General features: G+C 34.1%; 1 long non-coding RNA gene across 1 annotated transcript in view; it reads left to right on the top strand.

The window, feature by feature from the left end:
* Nucleotides 1–19810, top strand: part of LOC110255771 — a 207056-nt gene that overhangs the window by 122737 nt on the left and 64509 nt on the right. The gene's annotated exons all lie outside the window — the stretch shown is intronic.

Raw genomic sequence — 19810 nt, 5'->3', positions numbered from 1 at the left:
GGATGGGTAGAAGCTGGTAAAAACAGCAAAATAAGAAGCTGGAATAATAGGTAGGGGCCATACTATGACTATTCCATTCCACATTTCTTCAAATTAGACATCATTATTTTAGATATAAAGACATAATGAACACTGACTGCTCGGCCATTTCTTATTTTTAAATGCCTACAGAAAGAGATTGACCCTCACTGAGATGCTTTAATTCTTCGCAGTCTTCCAGATCCACCCCAACACAGGACTCCTACCCAACACCTGGACACAAATCACATAGTGCAATCAAGGGTTCTTTTAACATGCATCAAATAAAGTAGATTAAAGGATAAAAGAAAAAAGAGAAATGGAACTGGTGAATTTGAGGTGGGGGGGAATTTTTAGTAACATATTCCTTTAAGTATGAAGTATTTTATATTACTTGTAGAGTTCACAAAAACTAATGTAAATCATTAGGGGCATTAAAAAAAAAAAAGATTATAGGTCTCCTATTCTCTTTGGCTTGTTTAAAATGATCCCTTACAGACCATCCAGAAAGACAGAATTGTAGGATTGGGCTGAGAACCAGGGGTGGTTCTGGCTTGGGCATTATAGATAAGCAAGCACCAGATACACATGGCTGCTCAGTAAGAATAAAGGAGCTGCAGGAAGCAATAGGTCAAATGCATGTGATTTATGCATAGGTGGCCATGGAAAGGAATTGTGTGCTAATGAACAGAATTAGGAAATACAATAGGACTTCAGTTTTAGCCTTTGAAAAACACCAGTGTGCCCTTATTTGATGCTAGCTGTTACATAGGACAGATATTTTAAAGATCAATTCTTGCCTGATAGATATGAGGCATTGGGGAAGTACATATTTATTAAATTATGGGCTCCATAGCCAGGGATTCTACATTATTTATCATTTTAATTATTTTTGTCTAACAATGTTTAGCATGACTATTGCATGTGGTAAAAATATATATTAACTAATTACCTTAGCAGTAATCAGTGCATTTTAAGCTTGGAAATATAAGAACTAGATATTTTCTAAGTATAAACAATGATTTCTATAAGTTCTAACAACTTCTAAAAGAGAAAACAGAAAAAAAAATCCTACTCTATGTTAATAATTATTCTTGCAATGAGACTTTTATCATATCAAATGAGATATTTACAGAGATTAACCACATGTTATATCCTAGAGGAGGACCTTTTGCATCTAACCCCAGTTCTACTCACCTACCAAATGTGATGTATCACAAATAATCATTTTAGTTCAAGGCCAAGAGCCTTGAACTAAAATGAATGGTCATTGAGGGATCCCTTTTAATGGGGCATAAGTACAAGAAGATTTGCCTGAGTGCGTTTTGGAGCTCTGGCAAAATATAAACTATTTTTATTTTTCAGTGTTGTGGCTGACAACATCTCATGGTTGAAAAGTCAATCCTAATAAAGCTATATATCTGACAATCGAGATGGCAGGCAGAAGATAGAGATCAATCTTTACCTAGAAAAGTTGATGGGATATGTCATAAACTAAGAGGACACAATAATTTTGTGACCTTGTATTTAATGAGTAAATGACTCTAACATTTTAGTAACTTGAATCATGTCCATGATATTAAATATATTCTGTATATTGGATGAAATTTTTTGAAAGTATTTAAGTGTACCAGAATAAAAAGCCCAGAAACTATCAACATTGTTTCAAGGACAAGAAAAATAGCAAAGGATTATTTATATTATATACATTGTATTTAATATATGCAATTATAAGGGAGTCTCAGGGAATGTTTGTATCACCTTAAAACTTAAATCATCAAAAAATTATGTGGTAATATATAAATGAGATTATAATTAAAATTATTTTCTACTCAAAACAACTTAGGTGAGATTTTGTTGCTGTTTTGTTTTTTAGGAAGCAGTATTTCATTGGCCTCTTATTGTTGTTATAACTCAACATATTATTTCCTAATAATTACAGTCAATACTTTTCCATATCAACATTGATTCTTTGTTTGCATTTGCCCCTGTCAGATGTCACAAAAATATTGATGTTGATAATCAACTGATCATATCTTCTCATCTGCAGTGCTTTCTGTGTTTAGTCAGGGTTTGCAGTAACATTTTTCACTTAAAATATGAAGAAAGGTTACAGGAAAACTACCTAGGGGATTAAAAATTAAATGAACATTTATCTAGTTACTTCTAACTATGAAATAATTGTTATGTTTGTAAATATTAGAAAAATTAGTAAAAATATTATTAAAATGTTCTTATGTTTTTCTAAGTAATGACAGTATGAATAAAAAGCTTAGACATATTTTTCCAATATTTATATATTTGATTATTTGATTTTTTTAGATGAACTTATAATCTGAAGATAAAATAACATTTAAACTTCAAGAATGGTTTTCTCTTCTAAGAATGGCAAAGTAACATATATTGAACTAATACTCTTTTAGATAATTATAAACCCTTAGAAAAAAAAAGCAATTAAAAGGGAGTTTACTTTGTGGCACAGGGCAAATGAATCTGACTAGTATCCATGAGGATGCAGGTTTGATCCCTGACCTTGCTCAGTGGCTCAGTGGGTCTGGGATCCAGCTTTGCAGTGACCTGTGGTGCAGATCGCAGGCATGGCTCGGATCCCTGGTTGCTACTACTGTGGTATAGGCCTGCAGCTCTACTCTGATTTGACCCCTAGCCTGGGAACTTCCATATGTCCCGATTGCAGCCCTAAAAAGCCAAAAAAAAAAAAAAAAAAACAAACAAACAAACAAAAAAAAACCTTTTTTTTGAAGAATCTCCAGTGCCACTGTAAGCAAGCAAAAATCTGTTTATTCTTTTCTTTTTCTTCTTTTTTTTGCCTTTTCTAGCGCCTCACCTGCAGCATGTGGAGGGTCCCAGGCTAGGGGTCTAATCGGAGCTGTAGTCATCAGCTACAGCCACAGCCACAGCACCATCAGACCCGAGCAGCATCTGCAACCTACACCACACTACACCACAGCTCACGGCAACTGTCGATCGTTAACCCACTGAGTGAGGCCAGGGATCAAACCAACACCCTCATGGTTCCTAGTCGGATTCTCATCCGCTGCACCACAATGGGAACTCCGATTCTTTTCTCATTTATTAGAGAAAAATCAGCAAACCTTTTAAGTAGAAATAAAAATATTTATTCATTTGATAAAAATAACCATTCAGATCTTTTAAAAGCTTTATTATTTTTTACCCTAAGATTGTCTATAAAGTGTTCTCTCAGTAGCATGGTTTTCAGTAAGTGCTCAAGAAGTATTAATTCCTATTCATTCCCTAGAAATATTTAAATTTTTTTTCATGAAAGTGAAAAAGTTTAAAATAAAAATTGCATGTTATGGGAGTATTTTGCTGATCTCCAGCTAGATGGAAGAATTGATTGGTTTTGGGTTTTTTGACAGAATCTGAAACCACAGACAAGTATTTGTCCACATGCTTCAACACCAAAGAGAGATGGCTGACTTAGTTAAATGAGAGAGTCTGATCAAATGTAACTTTATTTTCAATCCCTAAGAAGCATGTAAGAATAATATTTGAATTAGTTTATAGGTTTGCTTATATCCAAAAAGATGAATCTTTTGATCTAAGAGAAAAAAAAGGTAGATATTGGTAGTGGTAATCTTGATATCTTAGATTTCAGGAAAGCCCAATGAAAAAACACATGAAGATTTTAGGAGAGAAAAAATTAAATACAAGTGATTATCAAAATTAATTTCAAACATCACAAATAAAGCATATTTATGCCACCTGTGACCAACATTTAAATACATTGTGTATTTAAATGTCTGAAATTCTGAAAGCTAAATTACTCACACTATGATTGAGAAAGTTTTATTGAGAAAAAAGTAAATTTATAGTAATGGTTATAACATGAAAAATGTAAGAATATATCTAAATAAACAAGTCAATTAAGATTAACTTGGAGTAAGTCAAGAAAGAATGAACTATAATGAAACACTACAATCTGGACATATCTACCATATGTAATTTTTTCATGAAAAATTTACATAAATACTTGAATGTTTATAAAAAGTTTAAAAATAATCTAAGCTATACATTATATTGTGTGGGGATGTTAGTAAATATACAAATTCAGTACCTGAATTGTTTCTTATGTCAGAAGAAAGGATCAATGAAGTACAGGACATAATTAAATACCACAGTTTTTATAATGTAATTCTTAAGCTAAGCAGTGGTTTCATGGCTGATGTTTCCAAGGTTTTATTGTTACGCTTCATAAAATACATATATATTACACATATGTTTTGGTATGCATATTGCAGAATTCAGTTATTTTAAATGTGCAGTTGATTTATAATGTATAAGATTTTTATGATCTGATTGTCATGAGAGTAGTGCAAATATTCAGTTGGTTAAAGGTTGTGAGCAAATTTATGTGGAGAGAATGAAGAAAGATAACCAGACAACAAAAAAGTAGATTAGCATGCAATTATTCATTTAGCTTTTGAGAAAAGCATAGAAAAAAATTAAGACATGCATTTTATGTAAATAATACTTCTGACCAAGCAGACCAAGCACTCTTATTTAAGTGCTTAGAATGCTATTATCTTTGCTGGCATTCAGATTTATTAAGAATAAAGATACACATTCTATTTCTCTACCTTTAAAAATGTTAAGCTTTATGCTTGTTAAGACAGCTTTGGTTACTAATGTGTTACTTAGAACTCCTAAAATAGATTTGATTATATCTTAGACAAAACAGATCTTTCCAAAAATAAAAGCAAGAACACTCTTCAGATAAACTTACTTTCAAGTCACTTATTTTTATTTCACATTCCACTTTTTAATGACTTTCAAAATATATAATCACTTTGGTAATACTTCTCATAAGCCAATTTCAAATCTTTATTTCATTTTGACTTTTCATTTGTATAGCAACTTTCATCAGTTCCAGTTGAATTATGGAAATAAAACAAAGGAAGAAAATTTGCTCAGCCATTGATAATTTTCTTATATTATTATTGTTTTGTTTTATTTATATTACCTTATTTACTCAGTGATAAATGATAAACTTCAATACCTTTGCCAGGGATTGTGACAAAACTGAAACTGGGATAGAAAATTATTAATTCTTTCTAAGTTAATTAGATGAACAAGACAAATTAGTTTAAATCATATAGGATTTTTGATAATTTGAGTCAAAGAAAGTATTTGATATTAAAAACATTTAAAAATATTTTTACCCAGATATGAAGACAATAGAATTGTCTCCTGAATATTAATGCATGACCCCAAAAGACTTTTGAATCCATAGAACTAAAAAGAGGCCAAATATCAAAGGGATATCAAATAAGATGGCAGCTTTCTGCAATTGCTGAGGACAACTTCCAAATCCTTTCAGCACTAAAGCTTTTGAGATCAAAGAGCATCATGAAGTCTCCTGGCACCTAAATGTGATCTCTTTAAACATTATTCTAATCCAGGAAAGAAATATACATTGCCATAATCTATGTTCTTATAATCAGTGTTATTTGGTAGATATACTTGCTTATTTAATTTGCATCATAAATAACTTCCAAATATTCCCTGTACTTTTTAACTAATTTGATTCACATTTAATATCACATTTAAAAAGAAAAATATAACATAATTTTTGAGTAGCTTATATACAAAATCACTTTCACATCTTTTTGTCCTTGTATCATATTTTGGTAAATGTAACTTGGGGTTAACAATCATACTATTATTAATAATTTTAGTATAGTATATGTGTTAAATGATATTTTTGTTATATGTTACTTTTACTTCCTAATTTACAAATATTATTTGCCCAAATTCCATGTTTACTTATATTAATGCTCAATTCTAGTCCCGTTTACCATGACTTTCTCAGTGCTTTAAATTTACCAGCAAAAAGTGGATAATTATGAGTAACTACTAAAAAGAAAATAACACACAATAATATACTTAGGACAAAAGTATTAAAAGAATATTAGGATATCTAGTTTAAGATTAAAATTTTGAAAAAATTAAAATATTTAGCAATCTATGCATTTATGTATATGTGTATGAGTATAATTAGAAAATAGAAACTTAGAATAGACCAAAAAAAAAAAAAGAGAGAGAAAGAAGGAGTTTCCATCATGGCTCAGCAGCAATGAACTCAACTAGTATCCATGAAGACATGGGTTTGATCCCTGGCCTCGCTCAGTAGGTTGAGGATCTGGCATTGCCATGAGCTGTAGAGTAGATCACAGACACAGCTTGGATCTGCTGTGGCTATGGCATATGTTGGCAGCTGAAGCTCCGATTCGACCTCTAGCCCAGGAACTTCCATATGCCATAGGTGCTGCCCTAAAAAGACAAAAAACAAAACAAACAAACAAAACAAAACAAAACAAAACAAAACCCCAAAAAACAAAAGAGAGAGAGAAGAGGAAGAAGTGGAAAAAAGATATATGGAAATGGCATTATTATTAGAGAAACTGACCCAAATCAACATCTTTATTTATAATTCTACATAGTACAATCGTTCCCATTTACTTTTTCATTTTAAGATTAACTTTCCACGAATATAAAATAATGAGGTATTTTACAAAATAATTCAGATTTCCGCTGTATTTTTTTTATTGCAATGGTATTTGAATATTTTAGGGAATTTCAAGATGTTGATTTATGTAGGTTCAATATTGTTAAATAGTAATTAAACATGTTGGAGTTCCTGTTGTGACTCAGCAGTAATGGACCTGACTAGGATCCATGAGGATGCAGGTTTGATCCCTGGCCCCACTTAGTGGGTTAAGAATCCCACATTGCCCTGAGCTGTAGGATAGGTTGCACATGTGGATCAGATCTGGTATTGCTGTGGCTGTGGTGTAGGCAAGCAGCTGCAGCCCCAATTCTACCCTTAGCCTGGGAACTTTCATGTGCCACAAGAAAAAAAAGTAATTAAACATGTTTAATGTTACTAGATCTTTTTTTTTTTTTTTTTTTTTTTTTTTTTTTTTTTTTTTTGTCTTTTTGTTGTTATTGTTGCTATCTCTTGGGCCGCTCCCACGGCATATGGAGGTTCCCAGGCTAGGGGTCGAATCGGAGCTGTAGCCACCGGCCTACGCCAGAGCCACAGCAACGCAGGATCCGAGCCGCGTCTGCAACCTACACCACAGCTCACGGCAACGCCGGATCGTTAACCCACTGAGCAAGGGCAGGGACCAAACCCGCAACCTCATGGTTCCTAGTCGGATTCGTTAACCACTGCGCCACGACGGGAACTCCAAGATCTTAAAAAGTTTAAAACTTGACATATAGCAGTCAATCATGTAACAACACAACTTACTTAATAGATCATTTTTTATTATGTATATTTAACTTCCAAAGGCCAATGAGGGTACAACTTGAGTAATAAAATAAAATCATGATAATACTGAATTATAACTCATAGAATGAAATAAATGTCTATCAGTTTATTCTGATTGAAATACATGGATGGTAAAATTATTGAGCAGAAATTTTAAGGAAAAGTAGGATATTAGCCTATTCTCAAATTATTCCCCCCAAGATATTTATTAATCATGAAAGAAAAAAATAATACCTTTAGTGCAAGGAAGTCTTTTAGAAGCCATCTTAACCAATTGAACAAGGCAAAGGGTACCAGTAATAAGAAATATCAGCATCATGTTTTCCCTAATGTGATCCACTGAGAAGGAACATTATTTCTGTGGTGTTCTAGCCAAAAATGCATAAGCTAAATCAATCTAATTCAGAGAAAATATCTGATATACCTAAATGGAGGGCCATTCTATAAAAAAAAAATAACAGCATTCTTCAAGTGTCAAGGTCATGAAATACAAGGAACAACTGAAAAAGGGAACAGATTGGAAGAGACTAAGAAATAATAACTGAATGCAATGTGGAGCCTATACTGAATCTTAGAGCAAAAATAGGAGCATATGAGTGAAAACCTTGATAAAATGTGAATAAAGGCTTTAACTAACAGTATGATGCAAATATTAATTGCTTTGTTTTCAAAACTTACAGCACAATTATGTAAAATGTTCATATTAGGGTGGCATGGCATGCATATGAATTCCTAATATTTGGCAACCTTTTATAAGCCTAAAATTATGTATATATAATTATGTATATAACCAAAATGAATATGTATATATAACAGCTAAAAGCCATCTATATCTATTTAAAGTTAATTTTAGGAGTTCCTGTTGTGGCTCAGCAGTAACAAACCCGACTAATATCCATGAGGATGCGGGTTTGACTGGCCTTGCTCAGTGGGCTAAGGACCAGTGTTGCCTTCAGCTGTGGTTTAGGCTATAAACATGAATCAGATCTGGAGTTTCTGTGGCTGTGATGCAGACATGCAACTGTAGCTCCAATTTGACCCGTAGCCTGGGAACTTCCATATGCTGTGAGTGTGACCTTAAAAGAAAAATTAATTAATTAATTAATATGAACTAAATAAAGTTTAAAATTCAGTTTTCAGTCATATAAGTCAAGTTTTAAGAGCTCAGTATCTTAATATGTCTAGTGACTACCGTACTGGATAGCACAGAGTATGTAATGTTTCCACTAATGCAAAAAATTCTACTGGTCAGAGATATTCTTAGATACAAGATTATGCATAGGCTTCTGCATCTTCTAATAGTGAATTAAATAAGGCGATTTTATAGAATATCAAAATTCTGCATACAGTCCTTTTTAACTTTCTAATTCCCCAGCTAAGTCTCCAAGAAAAATTGACTTCGGTAAAGTGATTCCCCCACTACTATTTTAAGAATGGACCATGTCTGCTTTAACACCATTACATACATGTCATTTATACTGTGTTACACTATTGCAGAATAACCTTTAGCTAGAAAATATATATTATCCAAATCATGTTGAGAAAGAGCAGCAGCATACACTTCAGAGAAGTAAGTATGTTTGGGTTGAGGGGAGGGGTTAAGAGATGAAGGTGAAAGGTAATAATACTACTTAAATAATATAATTGACAAGGAAGAGATGAATAAGTGGTGCCAACTGTCTCATTCCTTTCATGTGTTCTTTCTCTCTGGTCTGTTTCCCATTGGGTAGGAATGTGCTTAATGAAGAACAGGGTTATTAATAACTCCCTATATAATTTATTGCTTACATTAAGCCATTGAATACCTCACCTCCTATTCAGAAGGGCAGTCTGAAAATAAATTTCAGGTGTTCTCTGAACAGGATAAATAAACAACAACCGTAGCAGCCTTTATTTTGTGATGATACCTCAGAATTGTTATCATCTGCTTCTTCCAGAGTCTTATCTCTGAAAACTTTTTGACAATTTTTATTTATTTATTTTTTAACTCCCCCAATACATTATTTTTTTTCTACTGTATAGCATGGTGACCAAGTTACACATACATGTATACATTCTTTTTTCTCACATTTTCATGCTCCATCATAAATGACTAGGCATAGTTCCCAGTGCTACACAGCAGGATCTCATTGCTAATACATTCCAAAGGCAATAGTCTGCAACTATTAACCCCAAGCTCCCAATCCATCCCACTCCCTCCCTCTCCCCTTGGGCAGCCACAAGTCTATTCTCCAAGTCCATGATTTTCTTTTCTGTGGAAAGGTTCATTTGTGCCATATATTAGATTGCAGATATAAGTGATATCATATGGTATTTGTCTTTCTCTTTCTGGCTTACTTCACTCAGGATGAGAGTCTCTAGTTCCATCCATGCTGCTGCAAATGGCATTATTTTGTTCTTTTTGATGGCTGAGTAGTATTCATTGTGTGTATGTATCACATCTTCCTAATCCAATCATCTGTCAATGGACATTTGGGTTATTTCTGTGTCTTGGCTATTCTGAATAGTGCTGCACTGAATATGCGGGTGCATGTATCTTTTTTAAGGAAAGTTTTGTCCAGATATATGCCCAAGAGTGGGATTTCTGGGTCATATGGCCATTCTATGTATAGTTTTCTAGGATACCTCCATACTGTTCTCCACAGTGGTTTTACCAGCTTACATTCCCAACAGTGCAGGAGGGTTCCCTTTTCTCCACAGCCCCTCCAGCATTTGTTCTTTGTGGACTTATTAATGATGGCCATTCTGACTGGTATGAGGTGGTATCTCATGGTAGTTTTGATTTGCATTTCTCTAATAATCAGGGATGCTGAGCATTTTTTCATGTGCTTGTTGGCCATCTGTCTATCTTCCTTGGAGAAATGTCTTTTCAGGTCTTTTGCCCATTTTTCCATTGGGTTGTTGGCTTTTTTGCTGTTGAGTTGTAGAAGTTGTTTGTATATTTTTGAAAACTTTTTAAAGTCTACCATGATCAAATTCTCCCACGACTATTACTTATTACTTCAGAAGGAGCTGGCAACTCATTGTTTTCTCTTTCAAGGAATTATTTACAGGATTGACACATAACTATTACCATTTCCATTAGTTTTCCATTCTTCAGGCAGTTGGTAGAAATCAAAGAATTTCAAAGAAATTTTTTAAGCAAAGTATAGACAAGTCTTGACACTATAGCCAACCATTCTAATCGTTCATAATGATCAACCTTTAAATACTTTTTATCTCCCTAATTCTCTCATTAGGGGATGAAACATAACTTATGTGGGAAATTCCCCAGGAATAGATTAACAGTTAGCTCTTAATGCTTCATCCTCTAAATGAGAAAATAACAGAACTTTAAAAATCCCAAATACACCAGCAAATTTTATGTGTTCTTTGTCAAGTGAATGAATGACAACACACTGATCTAATTAGTAAGAACTACTTGAATAGGAATTTATTTAAAATAAATATATCTATAATGCATTTTCTGGTTTTATTTCTTTTATATAATGTAGTAGAAACCTAAATAATTTTTGCTAGGATGTAAATATGCATAAACCTATATTTCATTGATTTTGTCAGTAATTTCTTATTTATTCGTGGGACTTAAATACCTTGGGAGTCATTCAATAAGTATTTAAAATATTTATATAAACTTAGACATAAACAGACTGTATATTTCATCTGACAACCACATTTTAATTATTCAGACTATCCTAGTAAGGTATTGATTTTATTTGGTTTGTAATAATTTATTTTTCCTCTTTAAATGTATAATTTAATCATTGTATCTGTATATTTTCCATTTCTGATTAACTTAAAAGGAAAAAGAGCATAAACTCTTACATATTCCAGTCACAATTCTTTGCTGACATGATCCATTTATGTTCAATAATTCACCTCTCTCATGTCATTCAGACCAACTTGGTATTCATATCTCTGAGTTACTTGCCATTCATCAGGGTCTTGTTCTCTTCTTGGTCAGAGATTGAGGAAAGAAAAATAGTCGTAAATACACGAGGCTCTGGCATGAATACACAAAGAATACCATTCATAGCAAAACTGCTCAGCGTCTGAACGTCAGATGCAAGGTCCCTGTGAAAAACATGGAGCGAGAGAATGAGCAAGTGAGGAAGGGGAAGTGTTTAATGTGAAACTGTTCAATTTGAGGGTGAAAAATGGACCTGAAGTGGCTTTGACTAGAGGCTAGTGACAAATGTGGGTCCATGAAGGTGCCATGTGACTAAGGAGTCATTTTCCTTCCACTTCTCTTCTCACAGTCTTCTCCATCTCTTCTCACATAATCAGAGGGAAGTGAACGCAGGTGTTTCTCTATCATGTACAAAGGATCCTCACATTTCCTCCTTGGCCTAAGACCATTGCTACACAGACAGTAGATAATGTTCACCACTTTCATCCTCGCTTCCAAATGAAATTTTTAAAATGACAATTAGGCTATCCTACAGCAAAAAAGGAATATTATCTTTCACTTAACAACTATATATTCTAATAATGCAAATTGATTTCCAATAAGAAAAAGAAAGAAGGGGAAGATAACATTTAAATTATACTTATTTTCAATAATACATATGAAAACAGTATCATTTATTAAAAATTATTTAGCCTTGTGAACCATTACTGAGATAAGAACTTTCAATATTTCATTAAATCTTCAAGACATTCTTATGAATAAATAAGATATTATTATTCTACATTTTAGAGATAAGGAAACTGAAGTCAAAGTAGCATAGCTAATAAGTGATAAAGGCAGCTTTCAGTATATTTCTGTCTGATCTCAGAACTCAATTTAGATTGCACCACTGCTTTCAGTATCTTTTAAAAATGGTATCACTATTTTTATCTCCTCTCATAAGAACATAATAAAAATGAAAAAAAGACTTATTAGAATCAATTTCAAATCATGAATTACCTGGAGAAAATGTTTTATGTAATTCATGAAGTTCTTATATTGTAATACATTCCATAATACATTTTAGGGAGAAATATGTAAACAGTAGATCTGAATAAAATTCAGCACAACTCATTGAGACCATTATTATTTTGGGCAGGTTAATAAAATGGGAATTCACTGATAAGCCACACCTCACTGTGTTGTAAAATTCTTTGTTACAATGAACATTTATATTTGGGAGAAGTAAAAAGCCTAATATAGGAACACGCATGCTTGTTTGTGAAATATATTTTTATCAACCAATTACAATTTTTACTTTTATACAGTAAAATTGAATTTTAAATGTTATTTTCAAAATGTTAATGTCTATCCTCCATGTATCTCTACATAAGATGAATTATTTTATAAAAGGTTTCATTTTCAAAATTTTATTGGTCACCTAAGTTTCACCTTATCTTGATCAGGTTATATTTTACATTCTTACTTTGGAAATTGTCATTATTTAACCTGCTCTTCTTATCAGTTAATGTGCCTTGTCTTTTAGTTAAGTTTGTTTTATGAGATATGCATCAGTAAATGATATAAAGTTCCTTATCTCTAAACACATACAGATGCACACACACACACACACACACATTTAACTATTAATACTTAACTGTAGAGTTGGAGTTCCCATGGTGGCTCAGCGGTTAACAAACCTAACTAGCATCCATAAGGATGCAGGTTTGATCCCTGGCCTCGCTCAGTGGGTTGAGGATCCAGCATTGCCATGAGTGGCGGTGGTGTTGGTCGCAGATACAACTCGGATCCCACATTGCTGTGGCTCTGGCTAGGCCAGTGGCTACAGCTCTGGTTGGACCCTTAGCCTGAGAAACTCCATATGCCGTGGGGGCAGCCCTAAAGAGACAAAAAGCCAAAAAAATAAAAATAAAAATTCATGTTTGAAATAAGAAAAAAATTGAAAAGTTGCTTATATTTACCATAGAACATGCTTCAGGGATGTAAAAGATGATCAAAGAGTAAGGAATAAGTTGCATGCAAGAAGGAAAGAATCAGTTTAAGAATTTTTAAATAATATATGGTAAATTATATGTGGTGGAAGAGCCTAGCTGAAGAGAGAGATAAAGTAATATTTTTCCATTGAAATATACAAAAGATTTCCGTATATTTCTGAATTTCATAATAAATTGTGAGGGTGACAGAGAAATCGTCTTTATGGATAGAAAGAGAACACCCTTATAGACACTTCCAAAATGTAAAGTCAGTGATTATGGTTACGTTTCAAAAAGAACATAATTGTGTGTCCTTTAGTTATTCAAAACTGTGAAAATAAATGCCCATGTGATTCCCAAATAACTAAGAGGGACAGTTCATAAAAGCTCATATGCCTCAACAGTAGGTTTAGTGCATGGTAGAAAAGAATTTATTATGGAGATACTTGCCTTGATTCTTTAAGCCTTAAATGTGGAAGTTAATCAATTAAATAAGAGTTTACTTAATCTAATACAGTAATGTGAGCAATCACTAAAGAAAGAAAGAAGTGAGAGAATAAAGTAAACCACCTGGACTATATGGTAAAATTATTTATTAAGTAAATTACTTACACCCATATAAAGTATTAATTAATCTGTTATGAAGTACTTGCTGTTTTTTTTTTTTAGATGCTCTACACGGTTATAGTTTGGGTTGCATGATTTATATATACAGGAAAATATATACTCTACTGCAATCTACATTTGTTAGGATGTATGTCTTGACCTAATCTTACATTTGTCACTAACAATTGCCTTAGTAATGAAGAATTCTACTTTTTTTTTTTTTTTGTCTTTTCTAGGGCCGCACCTGTGGCATATGGAGGTTCCCAGGCTAGGGGTCGAATCAGGGCTGTAGCCACCGGCCTCCACCACAGCCACAGCAATGCCAGATCCAAGAATTGTCTGCAACCTACACCACAGCTCGCAGCAACACCAGATCCTTAACCCACTGAGCGAGGCCAGGGATCGGACCCACAATCTCATGGTTCCTCGTCGGATTCGCTAACCACTGTACCACAACAAGAACTCCTAAAATGATTTTTTAATGACCATTTGATGGAAGATCTTTACATATTTTAATCTGAAACTTAATTTTTTTAATATTGTAATGCATTTTTGTTGTTGATTATTAAGTCCATTTGGCACTAAACATTTCCTTTATTATTTACCTTATTGTGTTGGAATGTCAGATATTTGAGGGGAAAATGGTTATAATTAAGGAGTGCAGTAAGAACATTTCTTCCAAAAGCAATGCCTGTATCTTCTGCATGATAATAATTTCAGTGGCAGGGACTATTGATTTTCCAATTGTAAAACTTTTTAATTAAAATATGTATTCAAATACCTCAAAGAGAAAGTCATCACTTGTGAAGCAGTGCATTTTCTGCGTTTCTAATAAAAGCTCCACCTAATCCTTTAATTCAGTAGTTTAAATGTTATATACCTAGAGAGATTCAATGCCTTCACAAAAAATACTGGTTTATATCTTCATGTTTCACAGCTTAACACATTTTCCAAATGGCCCCAAACCTTTCTTCACTATTTAGGATCTTTGAAATATAAGTGCAGCTTTTTTCATTTCATTTCTATCTTACCATGTACCTGATAGACACTTTCCTCCACTGTTATTTTCTTAATGAAAACCATCTTGCCATCCTTATTTCAAACCCAGCTCAGTTAACCCTCTCATACTCCCCGCCTACTGCCTGCCTCCAGTCTCATTATGAAAGGGTTACAGACACATGGAGTGGTCTGCAGAGGATGTCATGCCTAACCCAGACTTTTTCTAGGCAGTCTTGGCAGATTTGGCTGCTTGACTTTACCATCCTTCTCTTCTCAACCTGGACTTCTGGTGATGGGTCTCTAGACTCCTTTACCTCCATGCTTCAAAACTCTCCTAATTTTTATTTATTGGCATTCTCACCCATCCCCCCATTTGCTATGAGTGTTGATCCTTTTATTAATTTGCCTGGTGCTTGGCTTAGCCAGTAGAACTAAATCCCACGCCATTGTGTACAGGCAGAGTCACCAACTTGTTCTGTAAAGGGTCAGATAGTAAATATTTTGTGCTTTGTGGTCTCTTTATGGTTCACAGCTTTGCTTATTTGGCAGGAAAGCAGCCACAGGCAATACTTAAAGGAATAAATGTGGCACTATTCCAACACAACATTATTTATTAACATTGAAATTTGAATTTCACATGTCAGAAAATATTCTTCGTTTAATTTTTTTCAACCATTTAAATCTAATGGAACGTATTACAATCCTAGTGTTAAATACGATGCCCAGAAAGAACATAGTATTCCAGGTGTAGTTTTTAGTTAGCATGCAGTGAAATGAAACCATTTCTTTTCAACATCTGGGGATAGGTATGATTTAGTATGACTTAAGGTTTTTCATCAGGAAACCACTTATACTCTGGAGGCTTGAAACCAGCAACTTCATTTTGTGTTTTATCTTCTCTGCCTTTAAGCCACATGCATGGCCCCCAGATCCTTGAAGGGGAGATTTTCACTCTCCTACACTAAAAGGGACACTATGGGGGAGGCAATAGGCCATGGGTTCTGAGCATCCTACATGTTCATGCTAAGGATGCCAAGAATGCTAGGTCCTAACAGACCTTTACCTGGACCATTTTTTTTTATAGAAAGCAATTATACAATGCAGGTTCTCTGTGGGACAAAGAACATTCCTCCTTACCATGACTCTAAGAACAGTGATTTCCCCAAGCTCATTGTTGCTACATATAACACATCCCTCTGTTTGTGCTGGGGTCCATATGGGCTCAGATGGGTCACCCTCTTGGGGGGTGGAGGAAGGGAGCCAAGGGTAATTGGTTCAGATGTGACGTCTGTCTTCTGCTTGTGCAATAACTCCCTTGTCTATGATAAATAGGTAAAAGTGAGCCGCTTAAAGTTTAAGGAGATCATTGAAAACACATATTCCTCTAAATGAGACATCCTAATGAAATGGGAGGGGACAAAATAACTACAAAAGTATCTTTCAATGATCTTACAAAATATGTGGCATAACTATATGGGACGTTTTAGAATATTAAGCTCTGTCAGTTTGCTAGGGCTCCCATAAAGTAGCACCACACACTGGTTGACTTAAGAGAAGTTTATTCTTTCATAGTTTTGAAGTCTGTAATCAAGTTGTTGGCAAGATCATGTTTCTTTAAAGACTCTAGGCAAGGAAGCTTTCCTTGCCACTTTCAGCTCATGGTTTTGAAGTCTGTAATCAAGTTGTTGGCAAGATCATGTTTCTTTAAAGACTCTAGGCAAGGAAGCTTTCCTTGCCACTTTCAGCTCATGGTGGTTGCCCACAAACTTTGTCATTCCTTTGCTTGTAGATGCATTAGCCAATGTCTGCCTCCATCTTCACATGGCTTTCTCACCTGTGTGTCAATGTACAGATTTTCCTTTTTTCATAAGGACAGCAATCACTGGAATAGGGCCTACCCTAAACTAGTATGACCTCATCCTAACTGGATTACATCTGCAGATATCCCGTTTTCAAATAAAGTCACCATCACATGTTCTAAGAGTTAAGATTTCTATATTTTGCAGGGAGTTTTGAGTTCTGAGACAGAATTCATTGTGTAAAATGGTCTATGAATCAATGTGAGTAATTTCTTCTGTGAGAGAGTTTTTAAATATATCAAAAATGTAGACTTACCACTCTTTTAATCTGTCCAGTGTCTATTTCTCTGTTCGTAGAGGTTGATTGGTATGGGCTTAAAGTGAGAGAGGGGAAAAAGAAGACAAATTTGAACATTCAGGCTAATGTTTGGTTCTGTTGCTGGAATTTCAGGTAGGTTGGTCATTGCCCAGAAAAGATATAAGCTAACAAAATTCAAGGCTATATTTAAAACAATGAGTGGGGCAATTGCTAATGTTCAGAATCAGTGAATATTTTCAGTTGTCCAAGAGTAAGCTTATGGGATGGAAAAGGGGAAACAAAGCCTCATGTTGGCAAGTGGGAAAAATGGATGTAATTTTAGAAAATAGTGTCCTTGTGTAGATAATGTGGTTCTGTTTGTGACCTATGCTGTGAGGCTCTTGTTTGACCAGATGTGTTCATGCACTTTTTGGTCATCAAGGTTCAGCATTTAGATCAGGCAACTCTCAAAATATGTTTTCAATGTGTGAATAATTTACCTACTGTATGAACACACTGGCATCTGAGTACCAACTTATCAAAGTGAATGTCACAACTACGATTTAAACACAAAAACATTTAAGTGAATTTCCATTTTTCACTTAAAAATAAAACCATACTTTCTTTTACTCTCTTTTCTAATCCTCTTTTTTCCAGTCAGTTGTTATTTGGTTCCCTATATGCCCTACCTTTCTTTTTTTCCTTTCCCATTGTCACCCTCCTAAATTAGCTTTTCTGTACCTCTCACTTTGACTCTTGAAAAGGCTTGATAATTTGCTTGCCAAAATTATTATTATTATTCCTCATTTAGAGTTCCACTTACAGACCGAGCTCCCTAAAACACATCTCTGATCAAAATCCCCTAATCCAATTAGTGAAAAAGATAACTCTTTAGAGTGTTTCAAAATGTGACCCAAGCCACTTTCCAGTCATAGAATCCACTTAGTATTTACAACCTATGTGGAAATAAACATGTCCCTGCTTTCTCCTCCTCATGCGTTTTCTCCTATAAATATCTCACTTGAAATAATGTGTCTTTCTACATTTACATTTGTTAAAATCCTTCCTGTTTTCCAGGGTTTGGCCTAAGAATCATAATGTTTTATAACTCACTGAAATGCAGAGGAAAATTCCATCAAGACCTGCCTATGTATCAATCTATCCTTTTAAATAAGTTCAGTTTATTCCAGCTACCAAAATCAAACTATGGTACTCTGTCATTTCACATGCAGACTACATAGACAATGCTGTGTGGTCATGAACTTCTAATCTCATGCTTGTGCACTTGTAGATGTAACTCAATTTCCACTATTAGGTTTAATACAATGGATTTTTCAAAGCATGTTTTGCTAAGCATGGAAATTATGTCTTCTAATTGTTAAATATAATGAAATTCTCATACTAAACCTCAAAGAAGTAGTTCTCAGACAAAAAGATGAGCCACAACCTCTTGATTTTATACCTTGAAGTGAATGTGAGAAAAAAGAATGTATACCTGTATGTGTAACTAGGTCACCATGCTTTGCAGTAGAAAATTGACAGAACACTGTAAACCAGCTATAATGGAAAAAATAAAAAATTATTATATAAAAATAAAAAATAACAAAAACAAAGATTTGACTAATATTTGGGCAGCCACTATCTAACATTATGGAGACATTTATGTAACTAAACAATGACAGTGACAAGTGAGAGAAGATATATTAGTGAGTGAGCATGAATCTCAAAATAATATTATTTAGGGAATAAGGGACTTGAGTGGTTACGGGAAAGGCTAAGGTGTAGATGGAGTCTTTCTGGAAGATGTTCATGGACTTAGAAATGCAGGGGGTACAGACAGAAGATTGCTGCAGGGTGTGTGGAAGGACAGGAAATTTGGTTGCAGATGAAGACATGCAGTCAATTTTGAAATGAGAGGTGTGATCATGAATGATTACTATAAAAGCTTTATTATCTGATAAGCAAGGAAAATAAAGATTATCTCCGTAGTGAAATCATTAGATTCAGAGTGTAGCATCATAGGCAGTATAACAAGAGTGAGCTTTTTGGAAACTGAAAGAACACCTATTTGTTAATCAGTGATAGGGAAGACACTCAAAGATCAGCATTTGGCGGTTGTTGCTCATCCCAACCCCTCACATTCTTTCAAATAACCTTCAATATTCTTTTTTGTTGTTGTTTTCAACCACAATTCCTCATCTGGTCACTATCACATGGTAAGATTTGAAAAAATATTTAGCATTACTCCACCCACTAGTTGTATCCTCACCTTTTTCAAATGCATTACACGTAGATCAGCAGAAAGATACGAGTTGAAAGTGACAAAAAGGAACAAAATTCATGCACAAGGTATATAAATAATGCAGAAATCAAATTGAGTCCATATTTAAGAAATATGTGTTTAAAGAGTATTTTTCAAGAAGACCTAGAAAACATGTCCTTTTAAAAAATATCCAAACAATTCTTTCAGCCTTTTCTTCATCCTTCACAACACCATTGTCCTCACATACTGAGAATACAATTTTTAGCTAACATGTTCTATTCAAATATAGTCATGAAGGGGAGAAAGCAGCAACCATAACATCATTACCACTAATTAACTTTCATTTGCACATTTAAAACTCAATCTCAATTTTAATTTATTACAAAATATTGTTTCAGACAATGTGGAGGTTCCTCGAGGACACTAAAAACTGAACTCCCATGTGCTCCAGCAGTTGCACTCCTGGGTATTTAAAAAAGAAAAAAAGAAAGAAATGCACATTCAAAAAGACATATCACCACAACATGCCTGCAGCATTCGTTACAGTAGGCAAGATATGGAAGGAACCTAAGTGCTCATCAAACTATTAAAAGTAAAGGAGATGCATGCACGTATGTACACACACACAC

Source organism: Sus scrofa, chromosome 11 (genome assembly GCF_000003025.6).
Source record: "Sus scrofa isolate TJ Tabasco breed Duroc chromosome 11, Sscrofa11.1, whole genome shotgun sequence".
In the NCBI taxonomy this organism is placed as follows: Eukaryota; Metazoa; Chordata; class Mammalia; order Artiodactyla; family Suidae; genus Sus; species Sus scrofa.
Note: the sequence above shows the minus strand (reverse complement) of the source record. Positions and strands in the feature narration are given on the sequence as shown.